Genomic DNA, 15,519 nt, shown 5'->3' with positions numbered 1-15,519 from the left:
ATGGCCAGTACCAGCGATGGGCTGGGAATTTAGAGCTGAGAGGACAGATAACCTCTTCGGGGCAGGTTGAGGGTGAGGAGGGCAAAACAGGTGCCAGTTGCTCTGGGCTAGGTATCCTTTGCATAGTCCCGAGTGGGGTTAGAGCTTCTACTGCATGCAGCTACCCCGGGATAGCTGCTCATTTGCCTGCTCTGGATCCCAGGATCATTTCCAGAGGTGTGCCCTGCCCTAAATCCTGCATATTCTCTCTGCCCAGCATCACTAAGGCCCTTACTATCTATCCATGTACTTTGAGGGGTCATCAGTCTGCATTATTCTAGCGTAAGCCTTTACTCAAGGCAAAGGCGCTGCGACCTGCTCTCCCACCACCTGCTAGCAAAGCCCAGGAACACCGGCCTGCCCTGGGGTAGCTGGCTGTTTGTCTGCTCCACCTCCTGGTTGCATTTATCCCGGTGAACAAAGCCCGTGCAGGCTTTGCACTGGCTATTCCTACCAATGAACATGTGTTGTGTGTCCATATGCACCCTCAGCTGCTCCTTGATGTCCCGTGCTCTTCTCTTCTTGCCCCTCCCGTGGTCCCGTGCTAGAGCAGGGCTCCGATCTAGAAATCCAGTCTCTCTCTTTCTCCGAAATGTTTTCCTGAAAAAGAAAAAAAATCTGCCAGTCACTTGCATGGACCGGGATGGGTGGTCACATCCCTCCTTCCTATGAGGTTTGGATGTTGCCCTTGAGTTGGCCATCACATAGTTGAGTAGCTACTTTGAGAGAGCAGATTGCATGAATTCTGCCAACAGAGCCGGGGAGGAGACGACTGCACCTGAATAAAGGTCAGTGGGGCCACCCCGTAATGCATCAACCTCTCTTTGATGATGGTAATGAGCATTCATAAATAACGTACCTGTCTGGAGCCCTCATCCATAGGCTGCATAATGCAATTAATATATTTAGCCACGAGCCAGGTGAAAGGCCAGAAGTCGGTAGCTACAAATCCTGACAAGTGAGCATTAATGGATTATGCCGCAGCAATCCATTGCAAGTTCTGGTTATACAACAAAAAGTGGGATAAGAAAGCAGTTCTTCGTGTCAAAATGTAATGAAAGGGTTTCAATACACCGTGAGAGCGGCACAGCTGCTTTGCACTGCCATAAAGCACTGCCTTAAACCTGCCGAGCCGCGTGCCAGAGCGTCTGAGTGAAAGCGCCCGTGTTGTACTGTAGCTCAGACATGGCAGGGTCCACAGGGAGCTGGATCTCGCTCCTGATACATTAGATCAATAGGATGCACTTATCTAACAATAGGAATTTAGGGCCAAAGCCTCTGGGGAGCTGAATTGCCTTTGCAACCTCAAGGGAGGGGTGCAAATACCTTCTCTCCACCCAATGCTCCCCACCCTCTTTGGACCTAAGAGGCACCCAGGGCCCAGGCCAGGTCAGGCTTTCAGGAGCACAGCACGGTCTGGACATCCCTGGCCCAGCTAAGTCAACGGGTGCAGCCAAGACTTCCAGCTACGCACCATACAAAAGAGGCATCAGCTCCCCTTGTGCTCCCGTCATCCCATAACAAGGCACCAAACTGCAGGCTCCTAAACCCCTGCGTGTGCGGGATGAAATTGCAGAGTGCAAATGACTCAAGGCAATGACCAGCTCGGGCATGGGGACTTCAGCATCTTCCCGTCGCGAGCCTGCTAAGACCATGTCTGTCTAGAGCTAGCTGTGCAGGGACCGGTCCATCTTCGCCCCTCCTGCCGACCGGCCCTGTGCTGCCTGCAGACCCTGCCCCAGGAGCTGCCAGTCGCTCTTTATCGGCCAGGAGCTGCATGGCTCCTGTTCACATGTCCCAGGACTGATGCAGGTAGATCAAACCTTACTTTACCTACCGGATGAGGTAGGTTTACAAACAGCTAATAGGGCCACATGGATTAAAAGCACAAGGTCCTCATCCCAGAGACTTTGGAAGTGAAAAACAGCTCTGGACTCCATTTAGAGCAGTTCACTAGCACTTTCCTCGCCGTCTCTGAGGTTGTCTGTGAAATGAACCCATTTGGGATCCAAACTGACACCAGCCCAGAAAGCTTTCCAGCCCTCCTCCTGTTTCCATTGCCAGAGCTTGAGCGATGGAGTCCGTGCCAGGAAAAGCAGAGGCCTTTTCAGGTGAGCAATGCATACCCCTATTGCGAGGTCGGCTAATGGCATCCTGGGCTGCGTTCTTAGGTGCGCTGCCAGCGGCAGAGACATGCCCGGTGTATCCCTAAAAAAGCTTTCTGGGCTGGTCCTGGCAGCATCTGACCCTCGCAATTGCCTATGTTCCTACAAGAGAGAAAAGCCGCAACGGGGTTGCCATTAAGCAAGAAAAAGAGAAGAGGGGATGAGAGGGGACGCCCCAGTGTCGTGCGCCCTGCTCAGATGCCCCAGGCTGCGTGCCTGCTGGGGGTGGCAGCTCGGCGGGAGCCGGTGCCCAGGAGGAAGTGCTTGGGGCTGGTTTATTCTAATGGAAATAGCCGTGCTAAAAGCCAGGCCAGCCCTAGACCGTCTGCCGGCTGCTGTAACGAGGGGCGGTGGTTAATGCAGACACCTGACTTCAAAAAACCTTTCAGATGTGTTTTTTTCTTTTTGAAAGTGGCGGCCGTTGAGCTTTGGCACCTTACTCTCGGCCTCTTCCTTGCACTCGAGCTGGGGCGTGCAAACCACTGGGCAGCTGGCCATCCGTTCCACGCCGTGGTCCACGGTGGGGTTGGCGTCGGTGTGCGGCGTGGCCTCGGCTCGCCGGTTCGGATGCGCACGGCGACGGAGCCGCGGCGGCCCAGGAGATGGTGCGAGTGCCCCGAGCCTTGCAAGCCAGCATCCGCTGCCCCGCTCGTTACCCTGGAAGGAGCAGGAGTCCTGCGACTGTAGAGACACGTCAGCAGGGCGAGGGGTTCGGAGCCAAAGAGCCAGTGGGACCTCAAGGGGAGAAGAGCGGGGATTAAGCCTTGGGCCTCGCATGCCAAAGCCGCAGCGGGTTAGAAGATCCAGGCAGGCTTTCAGGCAAGGCAGCAGGGGTGCGAGACTCATCCTCTCTGATCTGTGTACTAATGTGTCTTCAATTAGCCTGTGAACACACTGCAGGAGTGTACCGAGGAGCTCCCCCTCCTCAAAGGGGCCTCTGCGGTGCTCACCCTCCGCTCTTGCACATGCCTCTGCCGCCCTTCCCGAGGCTTTTACACTTTTGTTCCCCGCCTGAGAGTTTTGCAGATTAAATCTCTGCCTCTTGTTGCCTGCAGAAGGGCTAGGAGAATTGCATTGCTCCACCACTTACAAGAAGCAAAAGGATTTGGGCGCTCACCGTGAATAGCAGCCCAGAACCCGTGTGCAAACACACCCTCGGCTGTGTCCAAACATAACCCCAGGTCCTGAAGACCAAATACCGAATTGCAAACCTAGTCTGAGCAGCCCCAGTGGGAATAAGCAGGTGCTCTCCACGCACAGCCACGGATGCGGCTCCGGGCAGGACACGCTGCAGCAGACAGGACAGAGCTGCGGTGATGCGGCTGCTAATGCAGCACGGATCTGAGAGAGGTACCCAAGGAAAGCAAGAAAGCTTTGCTGAGCCTCGGTTGCAGCTGAGGGAGATGTCGGAGGAAAATGAAGCCCAGCCCCGTTGGGTTAAACCCCTGGCATAAACACTGGAGCAGGGGATGCTGCGAACAGTGCTTTGTGCTGAGCCCTGAGATCGGGGGGGCCGGGACAGGCGGTGAGCAAGGTGCTAACCACAGTCCTGGCTGCTCGGGATCACCCCGATTGCCAGCTCCTTTCCCTCCAGTGCCAGTCGCCCCCGGGTGCCTTTCCAGTCCAACCTGCCACGTGCCGTGTGCCTCTGCCACGGCGCCGGCGTTCCCGCAGCGGATGATGCATCCGCACTCCTGCTGCCGGGAAGCGACGTGCATGCGAGCCACGATCCCTGCAGCGCTCCCACCGCCTTGTCTGACTCTTGAGCCAGTTGTCCCCTGCCTCTCCCACTGTTCCAGGCTTCAAAAAGGACCCAAAGGCCCTTCGGGGCCTGAAGCAAGGTGGTCTCTTTGGCCGAGGGGATTTGGGTGCTTCAGTCCCGCTGAAGGTACTGGCAGTTTGGAGCCAGCAGCGGTTTAAAGGTCTGGCTCCTTGACCTTGAAAATCCCATTTGAAAATTGGCAGGTGATAGGGAGCTGTGACAATGCCCATGGCCTGGACACACGGGAGCAGGAACACATACAGAGCTTGTGTCTGTGACCAGCTGGATAAAGGATGGAAGCTGCTGTCCTTCGTAGCATTGTTGACAATGAGGGTGGCAGGGACCTCAGGAGGTCACATCCAGTCCAGCCCCCTGCGCCAAGCAAGACCAGCCCCAACTACATCATCCCAGCCAAGGCTTGGTCTACCCAGGTATAAAAAAACCCTCTAGTTCATCATCTCCCTTCGGAAGTGGGTTGCGCTGGACCAGACAAAGCCCTTCTTATTCCACAGTATGAAGGCTTGCATCAGGACTTGCAGCACCAGCGGTATAATTACACCGTGCATCGTTATTTCTGCTTTGCGTTGCTCTGGACGCGAGGAGCCTCCATCGTGCCTGGCACCGTACAGAGAAAGGTGGATATTCCTGACAACCTGCAACGTGCAGCTGCAGAAATCGGGTGGGTACATACCCGATGGGGCAGCAATGGGATGCTGGTACTGGTAGGCTCTGGCTCAGCAAACCGGCTGCTGTAGCCACAGTCAAGTGCTTTAGTCAAGAAAGCAGCATCATGAGGCGGGATTAAGAGGCCGATGAGTGAGTTTTGCAGGGGCTTGTTCCAAGCTCTGATGCGGTCTGATCCGTTTTGGGCCAGCTGAAGGAGGAAGGAGTCTGCATCTCGCCTGCTCGGTGTGGTAGGGACAGGCCGCGAAGGTGAAAACCAGCAGTGCCTGTTGGCTGCGCTAGATGGAGAAGGGAGAGCTGGTGGATGGGGGCAAAGGGGTGGCGATGGGGGCAAAGCCTCCTGAATAGATGCCTGCAGGGCAAGCCGGTGTTTGTGAAGGCTGCAGGAACCGATGTTGCTGCAACTGCTCAAAATGTGTGGATGGATCCACTGCACATGCAAGATTTAGGGCCTGGGCAGGTGATCACAAATCCTAGCGTCACAAGGCTCACCGCTGTCAAGTAGCCTGGATGCAGAGCGGGCAGACAAGCAGCTATCCCAGGGTAGCTGCATGCATGCAGGGTAGCTACGTAACAGTATCATGCCACCTTGCAACGGATGCAGACAGACAGCATTGCAACATACACTAGTTCTCCCCCCATTATTTCAGGGTGGCACTCCACCAGCTTGGGTGAAATTCCTCTGGTTTTGGGGCTCATATGATGTGACTGCTCATTTTATTTTTACTAGTTACTCATGTGTAGATGTGTTGTCCATCCTTGCCTTCAGGCATAAGCTGCCCATGAAGACCTAGAGATGGTTCAGGGTGGAAGATCACACCCAGGTCGTGGGTCTACATGATGAGCAGGGGGGGTGACCCCCCAAAGGAGATTGCAAGGCAGGCAAATTAAGAGTGCTGTTTTAGCCATATCAAGCCTCAGCAGATGGCAGGGCATCCCTGGGGAGGGTCAGAAAGACAGGTCCACATTTATTTTGAGCAACGGGTCTCAAAATAAATGCAGAGATGGCGGCTGGATGCATTTGCAGATGAGATTGCGGGGTTTGTGGACCCTGCCCAGAAGGATCAGAAACGGGTCTTGGAGACCACAGGGCAGAGGAGATCCCAGCGGGGAGAGCATGGCCAGAGGCACCAGCATGAGGGAGGGTGGAGGCAGGCTCTGGCAGGATGGAGAGGCTCTCCATGAGCACAGGGGCTGCAGGGTGGATCCAAGCGGATCTAGGATAGCAGGGGAGCAGGCAACCCCTGGTACTTGGGCCAGAAGATGGGCTGAAGGAGGCTTTCCCTGGGGCAGGAGAGAGACCCTTGCATATCCTTCCAGCCTCAGGACTCCCCTCCTAGGGCCTCTCCCTTGGATGTGGCTCCAGCCTGGCAGCCCATCTCCCCTATTGTTCTCCCCAAGTACCTGTGAGCACTTGGGCTGTTCACCCATCCAGCTGCTTGTGGCCTTTAGCGGGTACTTACAGCTGGATTCCTGCCTTTGCTGCAATGTCTCCAGCCTCAAGCCCTAGGTAGGCAAGAGGAGACTGAGTTAAGCAAACAGTTTGCATTGGGGGACAAGGGGTGGCCGGGCTCAGACCTGGTTTTAAAGGGGAGAGTGCATAGATGTTAATGAAGGGCCTGGATGACAGATCTTTAAATCTGGTCTTTCATTTAAAGTCTCCCTTTCTTACCCCACAGAGGGTGCCCTGATTGTTGTAGGGGATAGGCTGTAGCCGTGCTGGGCTAAGGAAGAGCACAGACCAACTGCAGATGCTTCCTTAGCCTGATGAAGGGGGTTTGTACCCGAAAGCTGGCAAAGAAGAATTTTTCCAACCATTTCAGTTGGTGTGATACAAAAATATCGGATTTACCCGAAGAACCTTGTCTGCGTGTTGTATTGCTTACCTCTCCATCTTTCCAGCATAGCCCTAGGCCACTGTCTTAGGGGTATGGTGGAAAGATGGAGTGATAAGCAATACAACAAGCAGAGGGGCTTTCAAGGGGAGTCTAGAAAGTCTCCGTGGCACCAGCTTGCTGGGGCACTTGTTCTCGTGCCTCATCGTCCCAGCTCCAGGACTCGCTGCTGCTTTCCATGGCCTTTCTCAGCCCCGCACAATCCCTGCACGGGCGGCATCTTCCCGTCCTTAAGTCAGCAAAACAATTGGCAGCTTTGGAGCCTTCTCCCAAACTCCGCTTCTCACCACAGCTATTTTTTAACCGTGTTTCGTTTGGCAAACGATGGAGCGCTTTCAGGTCCCTGCATGCGCGCTTGTGTGCACCACGATTAGCTTATCATTGCTCCCATCTTTTACCCCAGGGGAGAGCTGGGGGGGGGGGGGGTTGACTTTTATGTGTAAAATGCTCATTGTAGCAAAACGTCGGCTGGTCAAAATGAGACCAGTTAATTCCAAAGGATTGTTTCATCTCAGCTCAACAGTAATAATGAAGCTTTTTTACAAGATGAATTGGTGAACAGCCAACGTCCTCGGGGCCAATTCCTGTGTAGTGTTGATCCCACTGGAATTTACCTTATTTAAAAAAAAGGTTTTAACTATCAAATGCTACTATTCATAACAACGTGTTATTTTGTTCAGCCAGTTACTGACAGCACAGAGATGAAGCCAAATGTTTTACACACACACACACACACACACACACACACACACACACACACACACACACACACACACACACACACACACACACTTTTTCCCTTCTTTTTCCTAAGCCAACCACATCCTAACAGGACTATTAGGAGAAGACAAGGGAGGAAAAGCTGGGCAGAGGGGTGGATGCTTTCAGAGCACAGAGAAGGAGATCTGCCTTAAAAAGTGCACTTGATGGCCTCTCTCCCACAACGTGAAATAAAAGGAAACCTAAAGCCAAGTGAGCATGTTTAATGGGCTTGGGTGTTTTTTTTTCCCCATGTCTTCCTCCAACTCTGCCACTTTGATCGCAGGTTCAGCAGTTGAAAGGTACCACCGTGTCTGTAGGGAGAAGCCGATCAAGTGAGATGCTGCTGGAAACCCTCCCACTCCTTGCTAGAAAGGGGCAATGGTGACAACCCACCTCCCATCCTCGGCCTGCCTTTCTGCTTTTCCAGCATGGCCCAGCCCCTCGCTCACGGCTGGACTCTGGCGGGGGAGGGAAAGAAAAGCACCTAGAACAGCTCTGCTATGAAATGAAGAGGTGACGATGAGCGTCCGTCACGGGGCTTTGGCCACTTGCACGTGATGAGCACAGGGGAGTCCACAAGCTGGGTGGCATCATCCACAGCACGATGCTCCCTGCAAGGTGTTGGGCCCGGACGGTGATACCAGCCCCAGAGACCCTTCTCCATGGGGTGGGAAGGAGGGCACGTGCAACTCTAGATTAACGGGACTGTCTCGTGCTAATCAATGAATTCTGCTTCATTCAGCTCTAGTGAGGCCTCACCTGGAGTCCAGTTTTGGGCTCCCCCACCCCCCCAACACACACACACACACACACACACACACACACACACACACACACACTTCAAGGAGGATGTGGCTGGATTGGAAAGAGTGACAGCAGAGCCGAGCAGAAGTGCTGGTTGTAGCCGTGTTGGTCTAAGGATGCAGGCAGACAAGGATCTTTGGGTACATCCAATATTTTTTATTAGACCAACTCAAATAGTTGGCCATGTTTCAGGGGTATTGGTTGTAGCTATGTTGGGCAGACAGGGCCTGGGAAGCTTGATGAATTTGCTAAGAGTTTTGTAGTCTAGCGAAGAGGGGGAGCCGATAACAGTCTTCCAGCACCCGGAGGCTGGTTATAAAGCAGAAAGAGAGAGAGACTTTTCTTTGCAACTGCGGGGAACGGGATTAGAAGCCCCAGCCGCAGCAGACATTTAGGGTGGCGAAGAGCAGGAGGGGTCCCCACAGCCCTTTCTCGCACCCTTTTGACGGCCTGTGTTGTGAGGGTGTTGGTTCAGCACCACATTAAAAGCAGCGGGCAGCGGGGTGCTCGGTGCTGCGCACAAGTGCAGCCGCGGGAAGGTTTTCGGATGAGTCTCCCTAGCAGGGGCCATGCAGGGAAACGCCTGAGACAAGGAAGGGAGTGGACGTGGCATAAGGAGCGTGCAGGGCCTTTCCAGACTGGGCTTTGTTCCCTTTTCTGGAGCACCCGTGGGAGGTCCACACGCTCCCTACAGCCTGCTGCAGCATTTTGCTACCCTATGAGTGAGAAAGCTGTTCCTAGCACCCTGCTTCAAGCATCTTCATTTGGCTCGGCCTTGCTGCAGGGGACATGGATCCCGATTGCCCACCGTCCCCCCCTTTAACATGCCGGGTGACTCTCCGACACAGTCTCCAGGAAGGCTCTGCTGTCAGGGAAGCTCCCAAAATACCACTCCCTCGCCCCCTCACCAGTCCTCCCGTCGTCCCCACGTCCTGTGGCCACACTTGTGACCTCTACCTCCAGCACGTCTGGGAACGTCCTCATGTAATCCAGCGGTGATTGCAGGCAGGAGAGCCAGCCACCTTCCTTTCTAGTCTAGCAGGGGTGCAAAGCAGAGCTGCCAGTGGGCATGCAGATGGCAGGCCCGCCGTACCCAGCCCTGGATGGGCTCGGTGGCTTGTCCAGCAGCCATCCACCCAGAAGCTGTCCCAGGCCGAGGGGAGCTCGGAGCAACCCCCTGCTCCAGGCAGGACCAGCCCCAGCTACATCATCCCAGCCAGGGGTTTGTCTTAAACACCTCCGAGGACGGAGACTGCACTGCCTCTCCGGGTCACCTGTCCCAGTGCTTCACCATCCTCCTAGGGGGAAAGTTTTACCTAATATCCAACCTCAACTTCCCTTGCTGCAGCTTGAGCCCATTGCTCCTCGTCCTGCCATCAACAAGGACTCGACGTGCTTTGCACGTGGCGCCGCGTTCGTTCGCACCTTTGCCGCGATGCTGGATCCGGCGAGCAACGTCCCCCTCAGCTGTTTCCCAGCCAAAATGAACCGGCGCCTACTTCATACCAGGCAAGGCCAGGGTTAAAAAAAGGGGAAAAGTGTCCCAGAGTTGCACATGGTTTCCAGGGTGGGATTTCCAGCCTGGTTCTGGTTCAGTTAGAGCAGCCAGCGGGGAGAGAGGGGAGCAGGTCTGGTCTCTCCTCGAGGGGAGAGGAGGGGTTGGCCTAGACATCCTCTTGCACTCCTATCCAGACCCCATTATCCTCCGCTGGCATGAAGGGAACATTATGCTTTCTCCACCTGAGACCCGCAGAGCCCAGGCCCGGGCAGCCCAGCCGGCGGCTCTCTCGCTGCATCGGCAGCGTCTGCCGGAGCTGGGCGCGCCGCTTTCCCTGCTCTTCATGTCCTACCCAGCTCTTCTTTTTTTTGCAGAAAAGCAGGTACCGCTCAGGCTGGCACTTGCAGCAAACCACCGTGACCTGGAGTAGCTCAGGGGCTGGCAGGGAGCCGTTATTTGCTCTTGGCTGAATTATAAAAAGTTCAGCAGGTCCCGGAGGTGGTTTGGGGAGTCAGCGAGCTGAACCATTCATCAATTGAAAGAACATAGTTTTCCAGCTTGGAATTGGCCGGCGATTCCTCGCCAACTCCTGAACTCCCCGCGCGGAGCCAAGAAAAAGAGAGGAGCTTTTTAATCTGTGTCATGCGGCCTGATCGGCTGTGGTTATCCGGAGTCACGTGCTGCAATGCGTCCTCCTGTAACGGGAGCCACCTCGGTGGAAAGGTGGAGGCAAAAGCAGCAACCTCGATACTGGACCCAAAGAGGCAGCAGTCCCTGAGCAGGGAGCTCAGCACCTGCACAGGACTTGGCTGGGCCGCAAATGGGGAGAGGAGCGGTGGGGGGAAGAAAAATAGGTCAGAAAAAAAAGCCCCTACAACCCTGGAAAAAAGAAAAACTCAAGCGCAGGGCTTAGGGTTTGTAAAGACAACCCCCCTCCCCCCCCCAAACTGGACAACCTGTGGTCAGCCCACGCTGCTCTTTTTCAACCCCATCCAAATGAGAGATGAGCTGGAACAAACTCAGGGAAAGCGAGACGGTTAGTAAAAAACAAAAAACAAAACCAACCCACGTGGCTCTGACAGATGCAACAAAAAGCAATTTTATTTTTTTTTTGTTGCCCTGTCAAAATGCGGCTGGGTGTGAGGAGCGCGTGGCCTCGCCGCCCTGCTCCCAACTCAGGCTCGCAGGAAGATGCAGTCTCCGTAAGGCCCTTCTTGCTGGATTGGTTTTCCAGGGAAAAAAACGCCCCTTTGCTGAAGAAGTCGAGGCTGCTTTTTGTGGTGTTGGTGTTTTTGGACCGCAAGAGCCTCACAAACGGCTGTGGGATGCTGTGGCAGAGGTGCTTGGAAGGGAGCCGGTGTTCAGAGGCTGCACGCTCACCAGATCTTCCTGATCGGGGACCTCTGTAAGAACTGGCACGGCCTGGGTCAGGCCCTAGACACAGAGTAAAAGCTCCTCTCGCTCGGCTCCGCGTGGGAAGTACAGAGTCGGCATCTCCTGCAACGCGGGGCGGCACCGAGCAAATGCTGAACAAGGGAGTGAACTACGACCAGGGTTTTTCCTCCTGTTCCTGTCTCCAGCATTGGCGATTGAGCAGTGGCCTGCCTAGATCCTGTGCTCCAGGAATTTGCCCCTTCTGCATAGCTTGGGTTGAGCCCAGGCCTGGATGCTTGCTTTGGAAGCTGCCGTCTTCCTCCTGAGCTGAGCCTCGAGCAGGGAAAACCCAGTGAGGAGGCGAAACGGGTATAAAAGTGAGGCAGTCGTGCCTGCCGGCACTTGCAAAGACGCTGGGAGGAGAGCATGGATCCCACACTCACCTGCCTAGACTGGCCTCAGACGGCAAAGACAAGTGTTTAAAATACAGCATCAGTCTGGGGCAGGGGTAGTCGCACCCCAAGTACCCCCTCCCGCAGGTCAAAGGCTGGCTGGGGGCCGCTCCCCCATTGAAGAGCCTCTCCAAAGCCTTTGCAAGTGAGCCAGCACGTGCCGACGGTGCGAGCTGCTGGCTGCGTGCGGTCGTCCGTGTCACCTGCTGCATGCATGCACACGCATGCACGCACCAAATCTAACCATGCACAATAAGGAAGGGACCACTGCAATAAGCCTAAGCGGGTAGGAATGACTTTGCAGGGGACTTCCCGCTGGGTTTAAGCCACATGCGTTATTAGCTGTTTCTGCCTTTGCCCACTGGGATTCCCCTGAAGTGCCCGCGTCGGGGCGCAGAGAGGCGATAAACATCTCGGCGCAGACACCATGAGTACTGTTTTATCTTTGCCATTTGAAGTGATGACACCCTTCAACCAAATAAACAAAGCAGCGAGGAGGGGCATGTTGTTAGATGAAGTGTCTAACGAACAGACTACTCCCTGCCACATTACAGACAATGGCAACGCACAATCATTCATTATAACTCAATTACAGTAATTAAAACTGGTGGGCTGCAGCGGCAGAACAGATGAAGGGAGCGGTGCCAACAAAATTTACACTCTGTGTCATCAGCTAGAGATAACAGCAGCTGATGGTATCCCAGAGCCGCCTCCTGCCATCTGTTCGGAGAGCCGGGGAGGAGAGCATGGCATTAGGTGCCACAGCGACTGAGCGGATGGCGGCTAAAAGGGGTAGAAAAGGGTTTGCGGCACTGCCTCGACGTGGCGCTCGTACACGACCGGCAGGCGTGCGACTGGGCGGCGGAGGCGCCATTGCTGGGACCGTGCTGGCGGCGAGATCCTGGTGCCCGTAAAGCACCGATAAACGTCAGGCTAACGGCTGCTGTTGGCTGCACATGCCAACGCAGTCCGCGACGCTTGCAAGGGGCTGGAGATAGGAGGGGGAAGCCTTTCTCTTGACGTCCAGCCCAGGGCAGTGAGGATGGATGGGTCATGATGGTACCAGCTGCCTGGGAAGAAGGAAAGGCCTTGGGTAGCTGGGTCCCGGGGTTCCCCATCCCCATCGGGCCCACGTGTGACCCAGGACATGTCTGGAAGATAATCTTGTGAACAAGGGGATTGGTGGCAAAGACCTGGCACAATCATGACATCTGTATGTTGGAAACCAAGCAAAGAAGGGTCCCGAACTTTACGCACAAAACAACTGCAAGTGCTTCCTGTGCCTGAAGAAGGGGGGTTGTCCCCAAAAGCTTGCAAAGAAGAATTTTTCCAACTATTTCAGTTGGTTTAATAAAAGATACCGGATTTACCCAAAGAACCGTGTCTGCCTTTGTCCTTCGACCAACACGGCTACAACCAACACCCTTGGGAGATCATCTAGCCCTGGGGGAGCAGCCGGGCCCCTGCCACCTTCTCCCAGCAGGGAGGTGGTTGAAGCCATGCAGGGGGCCAAGCTCGTCCCAGTCACCACTATTAGCATCCCCCGGAGCTGCCACGTTGACGTAGCCTCAAGTCCTGGGCCCGGCTGCAGCAGCGTGAGCAGCCCCACCAGGGATGATGGGGTTGGGGTCTGGGCAGCCCTTGGGACCTATTGCCAGGAGCTGCCCTGCATGTGCTCCTGCTTTCGGTTGTTGGGGCTGCTCCCCAGTCCCGGTTCACACGCGGTGGGCATCTCCCTGCTGCGTTTTCATGCCCCCCCCGGACCAGCCCAAGGTGAGGCTGCCCTAAGAGCTTGAGCAGTGCGCTGAGTGGTTAGACAAGGGTCCAACAGAGATGAAGTGCAACAAAGCTAACGGGATGGCCCAGAGTGGCATGGCTCAGGGGTGTCGCACGCCAATCGGCTGGAAGGCACCACCAGCCCCAGGGGTAGATGTTCTGGCCAGCAAGTTGGGGCTGCCCATAGGGACAGCCAGCACCTGGACATGGGTGTGTATGCAAGAACAAAAAAGATACACACACACACCTGGACAGAGAGAAAGAGTGTGTGTGTGTGTGTGTGCGTGTGTAATCAAGATGCAAGACACAGACACACATACTACTAGTGAAGTGAGAAAAAGAAAGTACGTGCACCCCTGTGCCCATGTGCATGTGCCTTAGCTCCCACCTGGCCTGCCTACTTGGCTGGCACCGATGGGGCACGAGCACCTTGTGGAGGTAGGCATTTCTACAGAGCCACGGCTGCCACACCAGCCCCATGACTTCAAGCCACCTGCCCTGTGGCGCGAGTGCCCCCGTGCCCACGGCCTGCTCAGGCCACCCCAAGCTGCTGGGCAAGGCTGTAACAGAGGAGCCGGGGACTCCTGTGTGGCCTCTTGTAGGAGGAGGATTAACAGCCAGCCCAGGCCTTGTTGTTGTTTTCATTTTACCTCCATCTAATGACTTTTGTCTTGGTGCTGGGCCCTAACGACTATAATTTGATAATTACTGGGTGTGTGGAATGCAAGCATGCCTGCGGTCCCGGCCCAGCCGGCCCCATTGGCAGGGCAGGGCAGCACGGTGCACCCTGCAGCCTTGCCCTTGTCTGTGTATCAATGCTGCCCCGTGCCCCTGCACCCCGGCCTGCACTGTGTCACACAGCCTAGTGCCGACACGCAGCCAGGCACAGGCCAGGGCCAGGACATCGCCCAGGAACCAGCAGTGCTGTGCTCAGGATGTTCACAGCAGCAATTCAATGCTCAGCAGCTGCCAGCATCAACGTGTGTGTGTGTGTGTGTGTGTGTGTGTGTGTTCATGCACGTGCATGTGTATATATGTCCACATGTGCATGTTTGCAGGCCTGCTCACTTGAGTGTGTGAGTGCGCATGCACACACGGCATCTTTACAGGTCTGCTTCCTTGAGAATGTATGTGTCCATGTGTGCGCACACACACACATGTGGATGCATCAGTGTGCGTGTGTGTGTGTGTGTGCGTGCGCGCACACGCAAGTATATGCACGTGTGCATTGCACCCCAGCGGCTCCTACTCTTGCTGGGGTGAAAGAACAAGCTATCACTGAACAGCAGGCAAGAAAGGAAAAAATAAAACACAACAACAATACAATGAAATGAAATGAAGGGCTGCGTTCCCCAAGGAGAGACTGAACGCCCTTCGGCTTCGCATTATCCACCCCCCTCCTTCCCGCCAGCGGCTCCAGCGAGCGCTGCGCTGGCTTCCTGGGCCCAGCTGCCCGGCGCTGTGCACGGCCTGAACAACTGAGCAGCTGGCGGGGGGGTAAGGGCAGCCGCGAGCCAGCACCAAGGCTGGAAGGCACATCCATAAGCCACGAGACTGCTGAATCTGCCGTTGTGCATCTAAAATTATGTATCTATTGAATCGGCTAAAGCCAACGCAGGCATAGTTTTACCTTATGCTGTTGGTCTGGTCTCGGTTTTTCCCACGGGGGTATGGACAGTCGTGTACGCATGAGGACCCCGGGGGCTAACTTAGCAGCCCTGCAGTGCGTTTCCCCCAACCCTGTGCACACCTGCACCTTCCCCTTCCCTTGCACAACAAAGCCGAGGGAATGGGACCCCCCCAATATTAAGTGCATCTCCTAGCACCGCCCTGCAATGACAAGGGCACCCACTTCCAAATCACTCATCAATTCTGGATCATGCCCAGAGGTGCAATGCAAGGCAACGAAGCATGGGAGGCTAGCCATGATGGCCATTAATTCGCCAGCGTCTACCGGACCCTTGTCATCCAACCCAGGATCTTATTTTTCCTTTAGCCCCAGCAAGCTTTCCTTCACCTCCAAAGAGCTGCTTTAACCACAGCATTATTAGCGCCTCTATAACGGACCTGCCAGACTGAAGCGTGACATAGTCTGCATGGAGGACCTCAATGAAACAACCACGCAACACGCTTCAGCCGTGTGCCCCCCCCCCCCCCCCGAGGCCTTTAAAACAAGCGGAAACTCAACTGGCCGGCGTCACGTCGACCATGGCGTCACGTACACCAGGGCCACGTGTGGCTTCCCCATGCTGGGGTCTGCCGAGGCCTTGTCAAGAGCAGGAGGGGGCTTTAGGGGCTCTCACTGCAA

The sequence above is a fragment of the Crocodylus siamensis genome, chromosome 15, assembly GCF_052110815.1.
Source record: "Crocodylus siamensis isolate JL-2025a chromosome 15, ASM5211081v1, whole genome shotgun sequence".
NCBI lineage: Eukaryota > Metazoa > Chordata > Crocodylia > Crocodylidae > Crocodylus > Crocodylus siamensis.
The sequence above is the reverse complement of the archived record's forward strand: the minus strand, read 5'-3'. Positions refer to the sequence as shown.